Source organism: Aquarana catesbeiana, linkage group LG02 (genome assembly GCF_042186555.1).
Source record: "Aquarana catesbeiana isolate 2022-GZ linkage group LG02, ASM4218655v1, whole genome shotgun sequence".
Classification (NCBI taxonomy): domain Eukaryota; kingdom Metazoa; phylum Chordata; class Amphibia; order Anura; family Ranidae; genus Aquarana; species Aquarana catesbeiana.
This window is the reverse complement of record NC_133325.1, coordinates 350,532,912-350,551,957: the sequence shown is the minus strand read 5'-3', so window position 1 is coordinate 350,551,957 and position 19,046 is coordinate 350,532,912. Positions and strand designations below refer to the sequence as shown.

Genomic DNA, 19,046 nt, shown 5'->3' with positions numbered 1-19,046 from the left:
ACACGAGATAAACATGAGATTAGCAGAAGGAGCCCAAAGGGTGGAGCATTGGGTATTAAACTTCCCTTTTATAGTGCCGCCGTACGTGTTGTACGTTGACCGTTCTTGACGGTTGGAATTTGGTGTGACTATGTGTATGCAAGACAAGCTTGAGCAGAATTCCGTCGGAAAAACCATCCAAGGCTTTTCCGATGAAAATTCCGATCGTGTGTACGTTGGCATTACATGTTCTCCGATTTTTGCTCTTATCCTGTTTTAACTTTTTATTACAACGGGTACCTCATTTTTACTGTTACACCTGAAAAGGGATATCCAGCCAAGTAAAATAGCAATCATGTCTGTTTCACTGTCGCAGAGTCTGAAACCAAATCTTAAAAAATGTAATTACATAAAAATGTAAGAATTATGAACTTCATATTCTGAAAAGTCTCTTTTTGTGCAAGAGCCACATGTGGGAAAATAATGGATCAATTTTGAATACAAGTACATACCGTACATTCTCACTGCATCTTCAAATGCTATAGAAATCAAGTGGAATGATGTAACATTTCTGTTACTGCTCACCATGCCTAAAATGTTTTCCATTCCTGTTCACTGGTGACATGGTGAGCATTCCGAATATAATGTTTTGCAGACAGATAAGGTCGAATACAAAAAGACTTACATTTTTGCATTACAATGGAAGGTATTCATTATTGGCAGTACAAAAATTATCAATGTTTAATTTAAGGCTGCATAATACGTGATTATCAGACATACAAATGAATCTGAAAATAGTTTTTACTTTTGAAAGTCAAAATGTCTGGGCCTTGTTTTATGGGTTTAGGATAGTGGTATATTTTACAGGGTTAATGTGAAATTACTGACCCCTCAAATGCTTTATTAATTTTCAAGAATATAAAAAAAATATTTTTTGCTTGATAATGACCACTATAAGATAAGCATATGGGTTATGTACTGTATAGCACTTGCACTATAAATAATTAAAGCCACATAGTGCATATGTGTACCACATTACCATAGTAATTCTAGCCAAAACACTCAAAAATTTCCTGGCAATTCACCAAAGTAAAGGTTTAAATGCCAAAAGAGATTAAACAGATCAAGGCATGTTACTATAAACAGTTTCAATTGTTTCAAAGTTTCAGAAGAAACTAGGTGGAAGGTTGCATCATGAGTGTTCTTTCTGTGTGTGGGCAACTTAATAGTATAGGCAACACTGGGGCTGAATTACAATTAGTAAATAAAAGCAGAAAAATATAATTAAAAAAAAAGAATGGTTAATGTAATTGTAAAATACAAGAAAAATGCACCCCCCCCCCACAAAAAAAAGAAGACATAACAAATCAAATCAATTGCCGCCTACAGTGAGGCTGATCTGCTAAAGTACTTGAGATACTTTAGACAATAAAGTGTGTGAATATTGACTTATATGATCCAATTATGTGAAAAACGAATGATGATGCGCGCTTGAGCATGAAATTACATTGACACGCACATGAAATGAAATTGACACGCACATTAACAGGAGCCCTCCACTTCCGCTCGGATAGCTGAGATGTTCCGCCCACGCCAAGAGTCACACAGCGGCGTCGGACCGGCTTTTGCTTTCCCTTGAACTGTTCGTTTTGCTGAACCTCTACTGGGTTATGTAAGTGCTATATTTAAGCAATTAAAAAGCACTATTACACTATTCCTGCCTTTTTGTGGCTCTTTGTGGCGGAGCTAATTCCACAGAATCACTTGATGCAAGTTGGATAAATGAAGTAGAGGGTACATAAGCTGAAGAATTTTACGTTTAAAATTGCATATTGGATTGGGATCTGGTCTCTCCTGCACAGAGGCAGCTCTCTAATGAGACAAATTAGGCGGTAGCCTCAGGCCTCGCAGTCACAGGGGCCTCGCACGGCCGTATAGTTTACCTAATTAGAGAGCCGCCTCTTCCGGCAGCAGAGATCTCCGCCATCACACAGTCCCGAGTCTCCTCGCTGTACTACAGGGAGAGATAACAGGCTGCGAGTTGGACCAAGGCACTGTGTGATCGGAGCTCATGTACAGCTCCGGATCACAGACAGGGAGAGACGCTCAGCAGAGCTCTGACAGATCTCCCCCTCCCCCTGCTGCCTGCAAAGCCAGACAGGAGAGGAGAGAGAGGTTCTGCTCCTCCTCCCCCCTCTCCTCCTGTGTCTGCCCCACCCACTCTCCTCGGCAGTGTTCTCTGTTCTGACTCAGTGAAGGGGATGTGTGGCCGAGAAGATTCATGCTAAAGTCCAGGAAACAGAAAAGGAAAAGGGGAGTCTGATCCATCCATCCATCCATCCAGTCCCTCCTGCCTCCCAGTGAGTACACTGATGTAGGGGATGCCCTTCCTTCCCTTCTTCCCCCACCCCCCTCGCTTTCTATCTTTCTTCCTTTCTTTCCTTCTTTCTTTCTCATTCTTTCTCCATCCCCCTCTCTTTCTTTCTTTCTCATTCTTTCTCCACCCCCCTCTCTTTCTTTCTTTCTCATTCTTTCTCCATCCCCCTCTCTTTCTTTCTTTCTTTCTTTCTTTCTTTCTTTCTTTCTTTCTTTCTTTCTTTCTTTCTTTCTTTCTTTCTTTCTTTCTTTCTTTCTTTCCATCTCTCTCTTTCCTTTTTTCTTTCTTTCCTTCCATTTCTTTGTTTCTCTCTTTCTCTCTTTCTTTCTCCATCCCCCTCTCTTTCTTTCTTTCTTTCTTTCTTTCTTTCTTTCTTTCTTTCTTTCTTTCTTTCTTTCTTTCTTTCTTTCTTTCTTTCTTTCTTTCTTTCTTTCTTTCTTTCTTTCTTTCTTTCTTTTCTTTCTTTCTTTCTTTCCATCTTTTCTTTCTTTCTTTCCTTCCTTTTTCCATCATTCCTTTCTTTCTTTCTTTCCTTCCATCTTTCTTTCTTTCTTTCTTTCTTTCTTTCTTTCTTTCTTTCTTTCTTTCTTTCTTTCTTTCTTTCTTTCTTTCTTTCTTTCTTTCTTTCTTTCTTTCTTTCTTTCTTTCTTTCTTTTTGTGAAGGCTATGAAAGAGGGCAGCATTTGCAGGAGAAGAGGAGTATACAGCGTATGAGAGTGGGCAGTATGTGCAGGAGAGGAGTATGGAGAGTATGACGGTATGTGGGGGATAGAATTGTGAAGTCTATGAAAGAAGGCAGCATCTGCAGGAGAAGAGGAGTATACAAGGTATGAGAGAGGGCAGTATTTGCAGGAGAGGAGTATGGAGAGTATGATGGTATGTGGAGGAGAGAATTGTGAAGTCTATGAAAGAAGGCAGCATCTGCAGGAGAAGAGGAGTATACAAGGTATGAGTGCGGGCAGTATGTGCAGGAGAGGAGTATGGAGAGTATGACAGTATGTGGGGGAGAGAATCGTGAAGTCTATGACAGAAGGCAGTAAAGCAATACATTATCTGGGGGTTAAATAAGGCCAGAAAGTAATTTCTGTCAGCAGAGGTAGTGAAGGTAGGGGGTTGAAAGTGTGATGTAAGCTAGGGAAAGGTGAGGGTGGGAAATGGCATGTAGCTAATATGGATGGTCTGGATGTTCGAGTCGAACATACGTTCGACTGAAACATCAGCTGTTCGTTTGTTCGTACAAAGAAAAAAACATATGGGGCATTTACGCCAAATTCGATCGCCGCGGGGTGCCCCATAATGCACTGTGAGATTGCAGTGCATTGATGGCTGCTGATTGACCAGTTCAGAGTATATAGTGCAGTCCATGTAGTATATATAATACAGTTCAGAGCATATAGTGCAGTCAGTGTAGTATATCTAATACAGTGGAGCGTATATAGTGCCATCAGAGTAGTATATATAATACATTGCAGAGTATATAGTGCAGTCAGTGTAGTATATAATATACAGTGGAGAGTATATAGTGCAGTCAGTGTAGTATATATCCCTTTCATGACTAAGCCTATTTTTGAAATTTGGTGTTTACAAGTTAAAATCCGTATTTTTTGCTAGAAAATTACTTAGAGTTCCCAAACATTATATATATTTTTTTAGCAGAGAATCTAGAGAATAAAATGGCGATTGTTGCAATATTTTTTATCACACGGTATTTGTGCAGCGGTGTTTTAAACGCAAATTTTTGGAAAAGGGACACTTTCATGAATTTTAAAAAATCCAAACAGTAAAGTTACCCCAATTTTTTTGTATAATGTGAAAGATGATGTTACGCCGAGTAAATAGATACCAAACATGTCACCCTTTATAATTGCACGCACTCGTGGAATGGCGACAAACTACGGTACCTATGAATTTCCATAGGCGACGCTTTAAAAATTTTTTACGGTTACCAGGTTTGAGTTACAGAGGAGGTCTAGGGCTAGAATTATTGCTCTCACTCTGACAATCGCGGCGATACCACACATGTGTGGTTTGAACATCGTTTACATATGCGGGAGCAACTTCTGTATGCGTTTTCTTCGCTGCGTGAGCTCGCGGGGACAGGGGCACTTTAAAAATTTTTTTTTTTTTTTTATTTATTTTATTTATTTTTTTACTTTATAAATTGTGTTTTAAAAATTTTTTTTTTTTTTTTTTTTTACTTTTATTGCTGTCACAAGGAATGTAAACATCCCTTGTGACAGTAATAGGTGGTGACAGGTACTCTTTATGGAGGGATGGGGGGTCTAAAAGACCCCCCATCCCTCCTTTACACTTCAAAGTATTCAGATCGCTGAAAACGGCGATTCTGAATACTGTGTACTTTTTTAAATTCGGCGCCATTGGCAGCCAAGTAAACGGGAAGTGACGTCATGACGTCGCTTCTGCGTTTACACGAGTAGGCTGGAACGAAGCCGCTCACAGCTTCGTTCCAGCCCGCCCCCAGCCGCCGAAGGTACCCGATTGGACACCGGGCCTCCCGATCGCACGGGAGGCCCGGCAACAGCGGCGGGAGGGGGGGATGTCCCCTCCGTTCCTCCGGTACAACAACCGAGCGGCTTTTAGCCGCATCGGTTGTTATACATGGGTAGCCGATCGCCCGCTGTAAACAACGGTACCGGGATGATGCCTGCAGCTGCGGGCATCATCCCAGTATAACCCCGGAAAGCCGAGTACGCATATCTGCGTACGGTCGGCGGGAAGGGGTTAATACAGTGCTGGGTATATAATGTATAGTATACAATACAGTGTATTGGAGTGGTTAAGGGGAACCCTGTGACAGAATTAAGAAAAAAAACAGCGTGGGGTCCCCTCAAAAATCCATACCAGACCCTTATCTGAGCAAGCAGCCTTGCAGGCCAGGAAAGGGGGGGACGAGCTAGAACCCCCCTCCTGAACCATACCAGTCCGCTTGCCCTCAACATAGGGAGGGGTGCCAAAGGGGTTGATGGGGACAAGAGCCTCTTCCCGACAAACCCAGACATTGGTTGTCGGGGTCTGCAGGTGGGGGGCTTATCAGAATCTGAAAGCTTGTGCATGACTGGATGATGGACGTCAGCAGAGCTTCCCTCTTTCACTAAGCTAAGGGAAAATGATCTTGTAAAATTAAAAATATCTTCGTAAAGTGAACATATTATCAGAATTGGTAAATTAACTTCAGAATGCCCAAAAATGATTGCAAGAAGAAAAGAAAACAGAGGTAAGAGAAAAAAAATCTCTTTACATTTTGGGGCCTGATGCCACCCCCCCTGCTCCTGCTGATTGAGGCCTTTGAGTTTCAATATGGTAAAAACAATGCTGAATGATCTTTTTTTTTGTCTATGAACTACTAAACCAAAGGGGTGTATTAGCTGGTTAATTTTATAAATGTAAAATTAGTCATTGATAATAACTGGCAAAAATGTATATAATCGACTGAGTTTTATTACTTGGGTACATGATTTCTAAAAATTAAAATACTGGATTTTATAATAGCATCCTATAGTAGCTTATATACTTCATCAGATCACTGCTGAGTACATTTTGAAGGCAAACCTCAGATGTTTCAGCAGTATTATTATTTAATGAGAAGGCTCGGTATCTGATTAATCACCAGAAGGACAAGGGTCCTGCAATGTTTGATTAACAAAACTGCCTTGCATGAAGGCAATTTATTTTATACAAGGTAAGGTGTCATCATTTCTTATGAAATAATGAGCATGATAAGAACTTTAGATCATGTAGTGTACGGTGAAATTATACCCAGAACTGGTATCGCCAAAGAATGAATGTGTCTTAACTATCCTTTGACTCAAAATATACTTCCCTTTTATTCTTTCATTATTACACATTCCCTGCCTTTAGAACACATCATAGTGAACTGACATATCCAGAATGTGTTCAGCTTAAAGCAGAACTACACTACATCTGCCCCCTCCAGCAAAGAGACATGCCCCATCCAGCAAAGAGACATGCCCAATACAGCAAAGAGACATACCCCCTCCAGCAAAGAGACATGCCCAATACAACAAAGAGACATGCCCTCTCCAGCAAAGATACATGCCCCCTTCAGTAAAGAGACATGCCCCCTCCAGTAAAGAGACATGCCCCATCCTGCAAAGAGACATACCCCCTCCAGCAAAGAGACATGCCCAATACAACAAAGAGACATGCCCTCTCCAGCAAAGATACATGCCCCCTTCAGTAAAGAGACATGCCCCATCCTGCAAAGAGACATGCCCCATCCTGCAAAGAGACATGCCCCCTCCTGCAAACAGACATGCCCCCTCCTGCAAACAGACATGCCCTCTCCTGCAAAGTGGCATGCCCCCTCCAGCAAAGAGACATGCCCAAAAACATCAGCTCACAGGTATATGAATTGTGCAGCACCATGAAAGCTCCCCCCTTCCTCTTCACCGCCACCTACCAGCTAAGCTCTGATCCCAGCTCAATGATGCAACATGTGGCGACAGCAGTACTGCGGTGGTGGCTAGGGTGACCGCATCTCCAAACTGCTGAGGGGGGATGTAGTCTTGAAGTTGATGGGGGATTCAGCGGCGGGTGATTTGTCGGGCAAATAGCTGGTGTTAGCACTTAAATCATCCCAGCACAATGATGGATATGGTGTAAGAATGATCAAATCACATTATTTATATTACTACATTGTAATATGTAATGAAATAGTTCAACTCATCACAATGCAGAATCAGTGGGAGCCCTGAGCTTGCCACTTGCCACCAGATGCAGTGTGCCACCGTCGCCTGCTACCAGATGCAGCTTGTTACTTGCCACCGTTGCCTGCCGTCAGATGCAGTGTGCCACTTGCCATCCATAGCCTACCCCCAGATACAGTGCCACTTGCCACCCATAGCCTGCCACCAGATGCAGTGGCACCTGCCACCCATAGCCTGCCACTAGATGCAGCGTACCACTTACCACCCATGGCTATGTCACTTGCCACGCATAGCTTGCCCCCAGATGCAGTGTATCACTTGCCACCCATAGCCTGTCACCAGATGCAGTGTGCCACTTGTCACCCAGAGCTGTGTCACGCCACCCATAGTCTGCCACCAGATGTAGTGCACCACTTGCAAACCACAGCTATGTCACTTTCAACCCATAGCCTGACACCAGATGCAGTGGCACTTGCCACCCATAGCCTGCCACTAGATGCAGTGTGCCACTTGCCACTCATAGCCTGTCACCAGATGCAGCAGCTATGTCACTTGTCACTAGGGATGGGCTTTATGTTCAGGTTGAACATGAGTCGACTCAAACATTGGCTGTCCGCCCGTTTGCCGAATAGCGAACAATTTGGGGTGTTCGCGGCAAATTCAAAAGCCGCGGAACACCCTTTAAAAGTCTATGGGAGAAATCAAAAGTGCTAATTTTAAAGGTTAATATGCAAGTTATTGTCATAAAAAGTGTTTGGGGACCTGGGTCCTGCCCCAGGAGACATGTATCAATGAAAAAAAAAGTTTTAAAAATGGCCTTTTGTTCGGAAGCAGTGAGTTTAATAATGCTTAAAGTGAAACAATAAAAGTGTAATATTCCTTTAAATTGCATACCTGGGGGGTGTCTATAGTATGCTTGTAAAGGGGCGCATGTTTCCCGTGTTTAAAACAGTCTGACAGCAAAATTACATTTCTAAAGGAAAAAAAGTCATTTAAAACTCATCTATAATGAATTGTCGGGCCCGGCAATACACATAAAAGTTCATTGATAAAAACGGCATGGGATTCCCCCACAGGGGAACCCCAAACTAAAATTAAAAAAAAAAAATGCATGGGGGTCCCCCCAAATTCCATACAAGGCCCTTCAGGTCTGGTATGGATTTTAAGGGGAACCCCGCACCAAAATTAAAAAAAAATGGTGTGGGGTCTCCTAAGAAATCCATACCAGACCCTTATCTGAGCATGCAACCTGGCAGGCTGCAGGAAAAGAGGGGGGCCACTTGCTACCCACAGCTGTGTCACTTGCCACTCGTAGCCTGCCACCAGATGCAGTGTACCACTTAAAACCCATAGCCTACCACCAGATGCAGTGTTCCACTTGCCACCCATAGCCTGCTACCAGATGCAGTGTGCCACTTGCCACCCATAGCCTGCCACCAGATGCAATGTGCCACTTGTCACTCATAGTCTGCCACTAAATGCAGTGCCATTTGCCACCCATAGCCTGCCACTGAATGCAGTGTTCCATTTGCCACCCATAGCATGCCACCATATGCAGTGTACCACTTGCCACCCATAGCCTGCCACTGGATGCAGTGTGCCACTTGCCACCCATAGCCTGCCACCAGATGAAGTGTGCCACTTGCCACCCACACCTGTGCCATTTGCCACCCATAGCCTGCCACCATATGCAGTGCCACTTGCCACCAATAGCCTGCCACCAGATGCAGTGTGCCACTTGCCACCCGCAGCTGTGCCACTTGCCACCCATAGCCTGCCACCAGATGCAGTGTGTCACTTACCACTCATAGCCTGCCACTAGATTCAGTGTGCTACTTGCCACCCACAGCTGTTTCACTTGCCACCCATAGCCTGCCACCAGATGCAGTGTGCCACTTGCCACCTGCAGCTGTGTCACTTGCCACCTGTAGCCTGCCAACAGATGCAGTGTGTCACTTGCCACCCGCAGCTGTGTCACTTGCCCCCCCATAGCCTGCCACCAGATGCAGTGTGCCACTTGCCACCCGCCACTGTGTCACATTCCACCATAGCCTGCCACCGGATACAGTGTGCCACTTGCTACCCACAGCAGTGTCACTTGCCACCCATAGCCTGCCACCAGATGCAGTGTTCCACTTGCCACCCATAGCCGGCCACCAGGTGCAGTGTGCCACTTGCCACCCACAGCTGTGCCACTTGCCACCCATAGCCTGCCACCAGATGCAGTGTGTCACTTGCCACTCATAGCCTGCCACTAGATGCAGTGTGCTACTTGCCACCCACAGCCGTTTCACTTGCCACCCATAGCCTGCCACCAGATGCAGTGTGCCACTTGCCACCTACAGCTGTGTCACTTGCCACCCATAGCCTGCCACCAGATGCAGTGTACCACTTGCCACCCACGGCTGTGTCAGTTTCCACCATAACCTGCCACCAGATGCAGTGTGCCACTTGCCACCTATCGCCTTCCACCAGATGCAGTGCCACTTGCCACCCATCGCCTGCCACCAGATGCAGTGCCATTTGCCAGCCACAGCCTAGTCACTTGCCACCCGCAGCTGTGTCACTTGCCACCGCAGCCTGCCACCAGATGCAGTGCCACTTGCCAACTGCAGCCTACCACCAGTCCAACACACCAAAGCCTCAAGAAGGTGAACGCCTCTCCTGCTGCTGGCTGTCAATGTGATTCCTCCCATGCAGGGGCCAGGGGGAGTCACATCTTTAGCTCTGAGGGATTCATGCTGGGCCCTGTAGTTCACTAGACCTTAGATATCAAGGGTTCATGCTGGGACTTCACTTTTGGGGGGTCACATGCCCAGATATCTAAGGATGTGTCCTCCTCCTAGCCCTCTGAGGGTGTCATCCCATCTGTCTTCTCCTCTGCTGCCAGCATACTCATCTGCCAACCATCCTCTCAGCAGTCTGCGCTGAGAGGCTTGCTAGTGGCACCAGGCTGACGCACACACCCCCTGAACTCTGATGTGAGGTACTCACAGTTTAGCACAGAACGCTGGCTGCTGGGGGAGACCTGACTGATGATCTTAAGCCTCATATCTCATCTGTTTGTAAGTGCTTTGGTTTGTCTTTTTTTTACCTAAACTCTTTAAAGGTTTTGTTCCAGCTCTCTCTCCCTCTGGGCACTGCAATCAGCTCCTCATGAGGTTTCAGCTGCATGCCTCCGGAGAACATACGGGGAGGACGTGGGTGGAGTTAGTGGAGGAGGAGGAAGTTAAATCCTCCTCCGCTCTGAATGCTGGGGCCTCTCTCTCCTTCTTCTCATGACGTCACTGGTTGCTAGATGCCAGGTGGGCCGCAGCTTGCAACCAGTTTGGGCAGGGAGCTAGGGGCCGCTGGTAAACAACTTGAATCGGGTCTCGGCCAGCCAGGAGTCCACCAGGACAGTGAGTGACAGCAGCGATGCAGTACAAGGATGAAACTGCATGCTAGAGAGAGGGAGCCTCAATTCCTCAGGCAGTACGCCCTTGTTGCCGCCCCTCTTAAAGTGTCGCCTGGGTCCCATGGACCCCCCCGGGACCCATTGTAGGGCCGGCCCTGATCTGAACACCACAAACCAAAAAGGCTGTTTAATTTATTTGTAATATTCAAAGCAAACTCATCCATTCATCCATGTTTCCATGCTTTATTTTGCTGAGAAATTGCTTTGAAAAATGCCCCCTAGCAATTCTGGCCGTGGCCATTTTAAGAAAGGGCAGATAATTCATGTAGCATTTACTTTCTGGAAGCCATCTGTTCTTACCGCAGGGATGCAGGCAGGAGAGTGTGCTTAGCTGAGAAAACTTCTCCTTGCCGCCTGAAGACTCCTGGGATGTATGACATCATTTGCCTAAGGCTGGAAACCAGGAAGTAACTGAAGAAATGTGAAAGTATAAAACATGTAAATATGAGATATCGTACTATTTACTAATCATATAGTAAATGTGCAGCACTAATAAAGTGACAACATTGACAAATGGGGACCCCCACTAATAGGGATCCTTATAGATCGTAAACAAGTGTGATGAAGTGAATCTCCTTGCAAAAACTAAATTAAGTAGTAAAAATAAAAAAATTGACCAAAGGTTTACATATGATAAAGTGTCATGTGCAGTTAAAGTGCAAATGATAATCCAAGAGATGTTATATAAAGGCAATAACATCATGTGTTCATAACCATACACAAATAATGATCACTGTATCAACAGTAATTGTAAAAATAGTATAGAAGAAAGTCCAAAATGGTGCTGCTTTCTTCTATACTATTTTGTATTTTTATTTTGTATTTTATTTATTATTTATTATTATATTATATTATATTATATTATATTATATTATATATATTATATTATTTATTATTTATTTTTATTTTTCTATTTATTTTTCTATATCACCAGATGGCCAAGCCCCATGGCTATATAAGAACTGGCAGACACCAAAGATGACACTGTTTTTTAAATTTTTAGTGGGTCAGTGGCGGCTGAGGAAGAAGACATCGGTGGAGGGATAAGACCAAAGGAAGAAGACATCGGTGGTGGTACTGGAGAAAGATGACATGCTGGAGCTACGATGGGGGACATTATTCATTTTTAATAAAGGACTTGTCAAAAACAGTCTGTTGTTTTTTGTGAAGGGGTCGGGGTTCGGGGCCCCTTCCAGATTTCGCTAAACCCCACTGTCCGAAGACCCGCACAACCACCACCCAAGGGTGTTGGGAGGAGCCCCGCTACCCCAAAGAACCCCCCTTATGTTGAGAGCACATGGCCCAGGAGGGGGAGCTCGCTTGTCCCCCCCTTTTGTGACCTGCTGGGCTGCATGCTTGGATAAGGGTCTGGTATAGATTTGGGGGGGACCCAACGCCATTTTTTTTTAAATTTGGCTTGGGGTTCCCCTTCAAGATCCATATCAGATTCAAAGGGCCTTGTATGGATCTGAGGGATGCTTCACACAGTTTTTTAAGAAAAATTGGAGTGGGGTTCCTCTTTAAGATCCTCAGTCGCATGCCACAAGTCGGATCAGTTAAGATGGTGATCCAACTTGGATGTGACTTACATTCAAACCAATAGGTGGAAATCGTGCCCAGGTTGGACCAAAGTAGTTCAAGAACCTTTTTCAAAGTCAGACCGACACAAGTCGGACCAGTTAAGAGGGCTCTCATAGGTGACATGTGACTTGTGCTCTTGAAGTTGGAGCGCATGTCGGACCAGTGTGAACAAACACTTAGTCAGGTTTTATCCGGGAATTTAACAAGGGGGAGGGGGAAACATCACATCTGCAAAACTCATCAAAGCATTTCTGACAGTTGTTAAGCAGAAATAGGTAGTCCACACCAAAGTTAGTTGTCTTAAAGGGACTCTGTCATAAGAAAACACAGTGTTGTCAGCTGTTAGGCCAATCACTGATCCCTTTGGATGGCACATCTTCTGGGACAGCCAAACTGCTTTAGTGCCTGTGTTAAATGCCATTCATTTTACATCTGAGATCATTTAGAATACACTGACAGGTGCATTTGACTTGTAGTTGACCTCTTTCTGCCATGCATTGGACCTGCTTAACTGCTTGCCGCCCGCCCCACCGTCAAATGAAGGTGGGGCGGTGCGGCTCTTGTTCTGGGATGGCGTCATATGACTCATCTCAGAACTGCCGCTCTCCCCACGCCCGCGGTGGCGTGCAGCGTGGCGATCGCGGCTGCGTTGTGTTGCTAGGACACGGCGCAACCCCGATCTCTGTAAAGAGCCACGACCAATCACATCCGGTCACATGTAAACACGGAGATACCGGTAATCGGGTCTCCTCGCCTCACAATGACAGACCTTGTGGCGAGGAGAGCCAATTAGCGGCATCTCCACGCAGGGGGGCATATAGGAATGTAATCAGGCCTGATTACCGTATAGAAATACAGTGTCACCAATCAGTGCCCCCCATTGCCCACCAATGCCAGCAATCAGTGCCCACCAGTGGCAGCAATCAGTGCCCATAAGTGCCCATTAGCGATGCCAGACAGTGCTGGCAATCAGTGCCGCCTATCAGTGCTGCCCATCACTGCCCATCACTGCTGTCGGTCAATGCCCATCAGTAATGCCCATCAGTGTCGCCCATCAGTGCCACCCATCAGTGCCCATCAGTACAGCCTAAACGTGCTGCCTATCAGTGCCCACCAGTGCCGCCTATCAGTGCCCACCAGTGCTGCCTAACAGTGCCCATTAGTGCCACCTATCAGTGCTCATTAGTGCCACATATCAGTGCCACCTATCAGTGCCCATAAGTGCGGCATATTAGTGTCTCCTCATCAGTGTCACTAAATCATTACCCATAAGTGCCACCTCATCAGTGCCCATAAGTGTCACTTCATCAATGCCCACCAGTTCAGCCAATCAGTGCCCATCAGTCCTGCCTCATCAGTGGCAAAAAATTATTTAGTTATAAAATTTACTGACAGAAAAAAGTAAAAAACATTTATTTTTCAAAATTTTCGGTCTTTTTTTTTTTGTAAAAAATAAAAAACCCAACAGTGATTAAATACCACCAAAAGAAAGCTCTATTTGTGTGAAGAAAAGGATAAAAATTCTGTTTGGGTACAGTGTTGCATGACCGCGCAATTGTCATTCAAACTGCGACAGCGCTAAAAGCTGAAAAATGGCCTGGGCAGAAAGGGGGTATAAGTGCCCTGTAGGCAAGTGGTTAAAGTCAGTTTTTAATCACCATAGACTTTATGGGAATGCAAAACCATTTGAAAAAAGATAATAAACACAGATCCATATTTGGCTATAATATGTAAGGTGAGGCCACACAGACCTGGAAAAAGTATACAGTTTATGAGCACAGCTAGTGACGATAAATGGAAGATGTGTTTTTTGAGGGTAGGAGATAAGGCAATGACTATTGATTATTGAAAAACAGTACAATTCTAGGATCTGTGTGGGATCAGTACTTTTAAATAATACAATGCTGCATGCTGTCACACATCAATTTAAGGAGGTATTAAATCCAAAACCAAAAATGTAACATATTGCAGCTTACCAATCATTAGATGAGGTGGCTGCATTATTTTTCCATTTTTTAGGCCTTTTCCCTCTGTTTTCTCCTGGTGATAGGGTCAGTAACACTCCTCTTGTGTTAGAGTGCTCCCACTCCAGATGAATGGGCACAGGGGTCATAAATAAAAGCTGATCATTTTAGGCACCCCTGCCAGTGCTAAGTGTCTCTTCTTTTTAACTGATACTTTCTGTTGGACAGCTTGTTCTTTTGAAAGACAACAGGTTTACTGACCAGATCAAAAAATAGACGGAAAGCGCCTCTAAGTGCAGATTTCCATATTTATTGTAAAATAAAAGATAAAATATAAGATAAAATTGACAATTAGCTACAATTAGCTACTTAGCTACTTACTAACATATGTGCCACATCATTAAAAAAAAAAAGTGGCCAATTGGCTATTTCATCTTTACAATAAATATGTAAATATGCACTTAGAGGCGCTTTCCTTCTGTTTTTCTGTTTGACATTTAGAGCCTAAACTACTTCCAAACTCTGGAATGGCTTGCCCTGGTGCTTCCTTTTGGACATTTGGACTTTGCATATATATGACAAAGACTTATACCTATGGATGCATTTTATTATTATTCCTTTGATACTGGGTGTACTGTCGATAGCATCTACATCCATCTCTTTTTACTGGAATTACTGACCAGATCATCAGATGAAAATAGAAGAAAGAAAGCCCATAAAACAAAACAAATGCAACCAACACATCTAGAAATTGATAAGCTGCAATATAATAAATGTTTACTTTTGGGTTTATTACTAATTAAGAAATTCCAACCTAATGAAGCTTTCCTCTATAAAGTTATATTTTTCCTGTGAAGCACACAGAATTCATGACCCAGGCTATACCACAAGACAAGATTAACCCTGTCCTCTTTCTGGTCTAATCTCCATTCTCTGTCATTCAATTGTCAAATGGCAGCACTGAGGTGGGCAGTAAAGGGCTTGGCATTTGATATTTTAATGAAAGGGGTGTGACCTTACTCTTATGCCCCATACACACGGTCGAATTTTCCGATGGAAAATGTGTGATAGGACCTTGTTGTCAGAAATTCCGACCGTGTGTGGGCTCCGTCATACATTTTCCATCGGAATTTCTGACACACAAAGTTTGAGAGCTTGCTATAAAATTTTCCGACAACAAAATCCGTTGTCGGAAATTCCGATTGTGTGTACACAAATCCGACGCACAAAGTGCCACGCATGCTCAGAATAAATTAAGAGACGAAAGCTATTGGCTACTGCCCTGTTTATAGTCCTGACGTACGTGTTTTACGTCACCGCGTTCAGAACGATTGGATTTTCCGACAACTTTGTGTGACCGTGTCTATGCAAGGCAAGTTTGAGCCAACATCCGTCGGAAAAAATCCATGGATTTTGTTGTCGGAATGTTCGATCAATGTCCGACCGTGTGTACGGGGCATTAGAGGGAGCAAGGCATGATTTCAACTTGGAGAGAAGCAAAGATCTTATGTAAAACCTGGATAAACAATCCAAAGGATTCCACAGCAACAAACGCTCCATTTAAAGTGTTCCTAAACCCAGGACCCTGCCTTCACTGTATCTGGTCTCCCACAGTACACCGAACATGGAAATGCAATCATTTTAGTAAATATAAACTGTCAAATAACTATTTTTCTCATCGGCAGTTAGAGCAGTCTTGTGACTGCTATCGGTGTCTGGTTAAAGCTTGTAGGGGGAGTTTCTCCCCTGATTGTTCTACAAGGATGTAGGACCCCTGACCCTCTGTCTGGACAGTGCTGATTGGCCCTGTGCTGATCACATGCATGCTCCCCCCCCAAAAAAAACTCTCTAGCAATACACACCAAGCTGAGCATGTGCAGATTGCCCCCGAGCTCTGTACTATCAGGAAATGATTAGGGACAGTGGACGGAGAGGAGGATCTGTGCATACGGGATCAAACGGCTCTTTTTACTCAATGCAGAGGATTAACCCCTTAGATTCCACAGTGAGTATAACAAGCATGCTTTACTGCATATACAGACTGATTTTACTGTTGTGGGTTAAGTAACACTTTAGGAATGTAAATACATGTTGTGTGCCTTTCAGCAGTACCGGTAGCTTAGTATTTTTTTAATGGTAGTTCAGGTTAATTTTAAATAGAAAGTACTCAAACTATTTATTATTACCAGATGATTATTTACTAAGCTTTTAATGGAACCTTAATAATAAGTCTTCTATTCCACAGATACACTTTTCATTTCCATATATTTCACACTGTGGTTAAGTGATTGCACTCTGGCTTCTCAGTTCCTTAGTCCCCCAAGTGTCTATTGCTTATACAACCCATCTTCACTCTTTTTATGCTTTAATAAAATATATGAGAGTGCCTTATAACACAATACTGACATCTGCACATAACACAGATATGAATGAATGTTCTGTAAAGATTGTGTTGCAAGAAGCAGAGAGCTCAGTGTTAGCATTACTAGGGCTGATAATTACTTGTAGTTCAAAATTCGGGGAGAGTCCGGGGTGATGGCACAGAATTTTCAGAACAGGAAAGGTGTTGTCATTCTTTCTAGATAGTCATAGAGCACTGCAGGGGTAGGTGGATGACAAACTGATTTCCATTAGTCTAGAAATTTTTATAATGTGCATATGTTTATAAATAGTATACTGTACAGTATATAACAGTGTACAGTATCTCACAAAAGTGAGTACACCCCTCACATTTTTGTAAATATTTTATTATATCTTTTCATGTGACAACACTGAAGAAATGACACTTTGCTACAATGTAAGTGAAAATGTCCAAATTGGGCCCAATTAGCCATTTTCCCTCCCTGTTGTCATGTGACTTGTTAGTGTTACAAGGTCTCAGGTGTGAATGGGGAGCAGGTGTGTTAAATTTGGTGTTATCCCTCTCACTCTCTCATTCTGGTCACTGGAAGTACAACATGGCTACTCATGGCAAAGAACTCTCTGAGGATCTGAAAAAAGAATTGTTGCTCTACATAAAGATGGCCTAAGCTATAGGAAGATTGCCAAGACCCAGAAACTGAGCTGCAGTACGGTGGCCAAGAACATACAGCGGTTTAAAAGGACAGGTTCCACTCAGAACAGGCCTCGCCATGGTCAACCAAAGAAGTTGAGTGGACGTGCTCAGCGTCATATCCAGAGGTTGTCTTTGGGAAATAGACGTATGAGTTCTGTCATTGTTGCAGAGGTTGAAAGGGTGGGGGATCAGCCTGTCAGTGCTCAGACCATATGCTGCACACTGCATCAAACTGGTCTGCGTGGCTGTTGTCCCAGAAGGAAGCCTCTTCTAAAGATGATGTACAAGAAAGCCAGCAAACAGTTTGCTGAAGACAAGCAGACTAAGGACATGCATTACTGGAACCATGTCCTGTGGTCTGATGAACCAAGATAAACTTATTTGGTTCAGATGGTGTCAAGTGTGTGTGGCGGCAACCAGGTGAGGAGTACAGAGACAAGTGTGTTCTTGCCTACAGTCAAGCATGGTGGTGGGAGTGTCATGGTCTGGGGCTGCATGAGTGCTGCCGGCACTGGTGAGCTACAGTTCATTGAGGGAACCATGAATGCCAACATGTACTGTAAATTATTAAGGTGTACTAAAGCGCTGATATGTAAAATGAATATTAATATGAACTGGTGTTAAAGTATTTATAAAACAAACATGTGAAAAAAATGAATAAATGAGTAAATGTGCAAATAACAGGGACTGGGATAAAAGTGAATATATACCAAAAATCCTCTAGAATGTGGGTGAAAAATAGGAAATAACCAAATAATGAAAGCTGCACTCATGCGAAAAGTGCTCTGATACCACTATAATAAAAAAAAACTAATTTAAATAGTAAGGTGCGCTAATAATTAACTTCCTATTGGAATATTACACATATAATATATACCGTGAAGTAAAACAAAAATATTATGTGAACCACAGTCAAAATTAGGGCTTAAAATAATTAAAATCCATAGCTGTCTTAAAAAAACATCCCAGTAAAAAACAGGAGAAAATTGTACAGCAAATTAAATGACGTGTCTCAGTCCTTATAAATAGCGACAAATATTCTTTGTGTGTTCAAAAACCTCCATCAAAGATGCTATTTCCAATTTCTTCAATCAAAACAATTAAATAGGGCTGTGAGTCTCTGCCCTGTAATTCTGAAGCTTATAGATAATGGTATAGAATCCTCCCATTCCGTATTTAGCTTGTGTAATACAAAGAAAGACAAACGCCATCTGAATCAACAGCATATTAACTTACATTTTAGCTGGCAAATAACAGCGCTTGTGAAACAATCAGGAACAGTTTTGTTTTCCTTCCTATCACCACTGACAATGTGTCTCGCACATAGACAGATTGGATGACATCACTGGCTCCTCCCGACGTGTTGCGTCACATGTCATGTGACTTTATCAAGGGTAGCCATGTGACCGCAGAGACTCCATCTTTATGCTCGTACAAGCGTGCCGGTTGCCATAGTGACTGACGGTGATCATCAGAATCATCATATTGATTCAGCGCTTATATACTTTATTAATTTTCATTCATAAAACAATCCATTTAAAAACAATCCTACAAATACATCATTATTTATAAATATAGACAAACTAAATAATACTAGAAAAAAATATGTAAATACAATCTAGTTACTTAATTTCTGCTGGTTAACTACTCCCTCCAGTGGTTGTATGCATGTATTACTTTCCAGATAAGAATCATTATAATCTTCTAACAATAAATACCCAATCTCTATACACAATTTATTAAAAAGCTTGTGCCAAACTCTTTTTCCTAGGTACTTCTTCTTTATATAGACACTTATCAGTATTATCATAATGATAGAAAAACAATTCAATAAAATTTATAAAATAATGTATTAAAATAGACTAAATGTTAGAACCATTATTCTAAAAATATCGTAAAAATATTTTTTTGCTTAAAAATACTCAAAAATCAGAAATAAAACAAT

General features: G+C 43.0%; 1 long non-coding RNA gene across 1 annotated transcript in view; it reads right to left on the bottom strand.

The window, feature by feature from the left end:
- Positions 1-18,454, bottom strand: part of LOC141129910 (uncharacterized) — a 61,195-nt gene extending 42,741 nt beyond the window's left edge. Inside the window, exons 1-2 of the long non-coding RNA XR_012241903.1 lie at positions 18,338-18,454; positions 10,802-10,912 (exon numbers count right to left, since the gene is read on the bottom strand). This is a non-coding gene — a long non-coding RNA (uncharacterized lncRNA). The remainder of the gene's footprint in view (positions 1-10,801; positions 10,913-18,337) is intronic.
- Between the last annotated feature and the right edge of the window lie 592 nt (positions 18,455-19,046).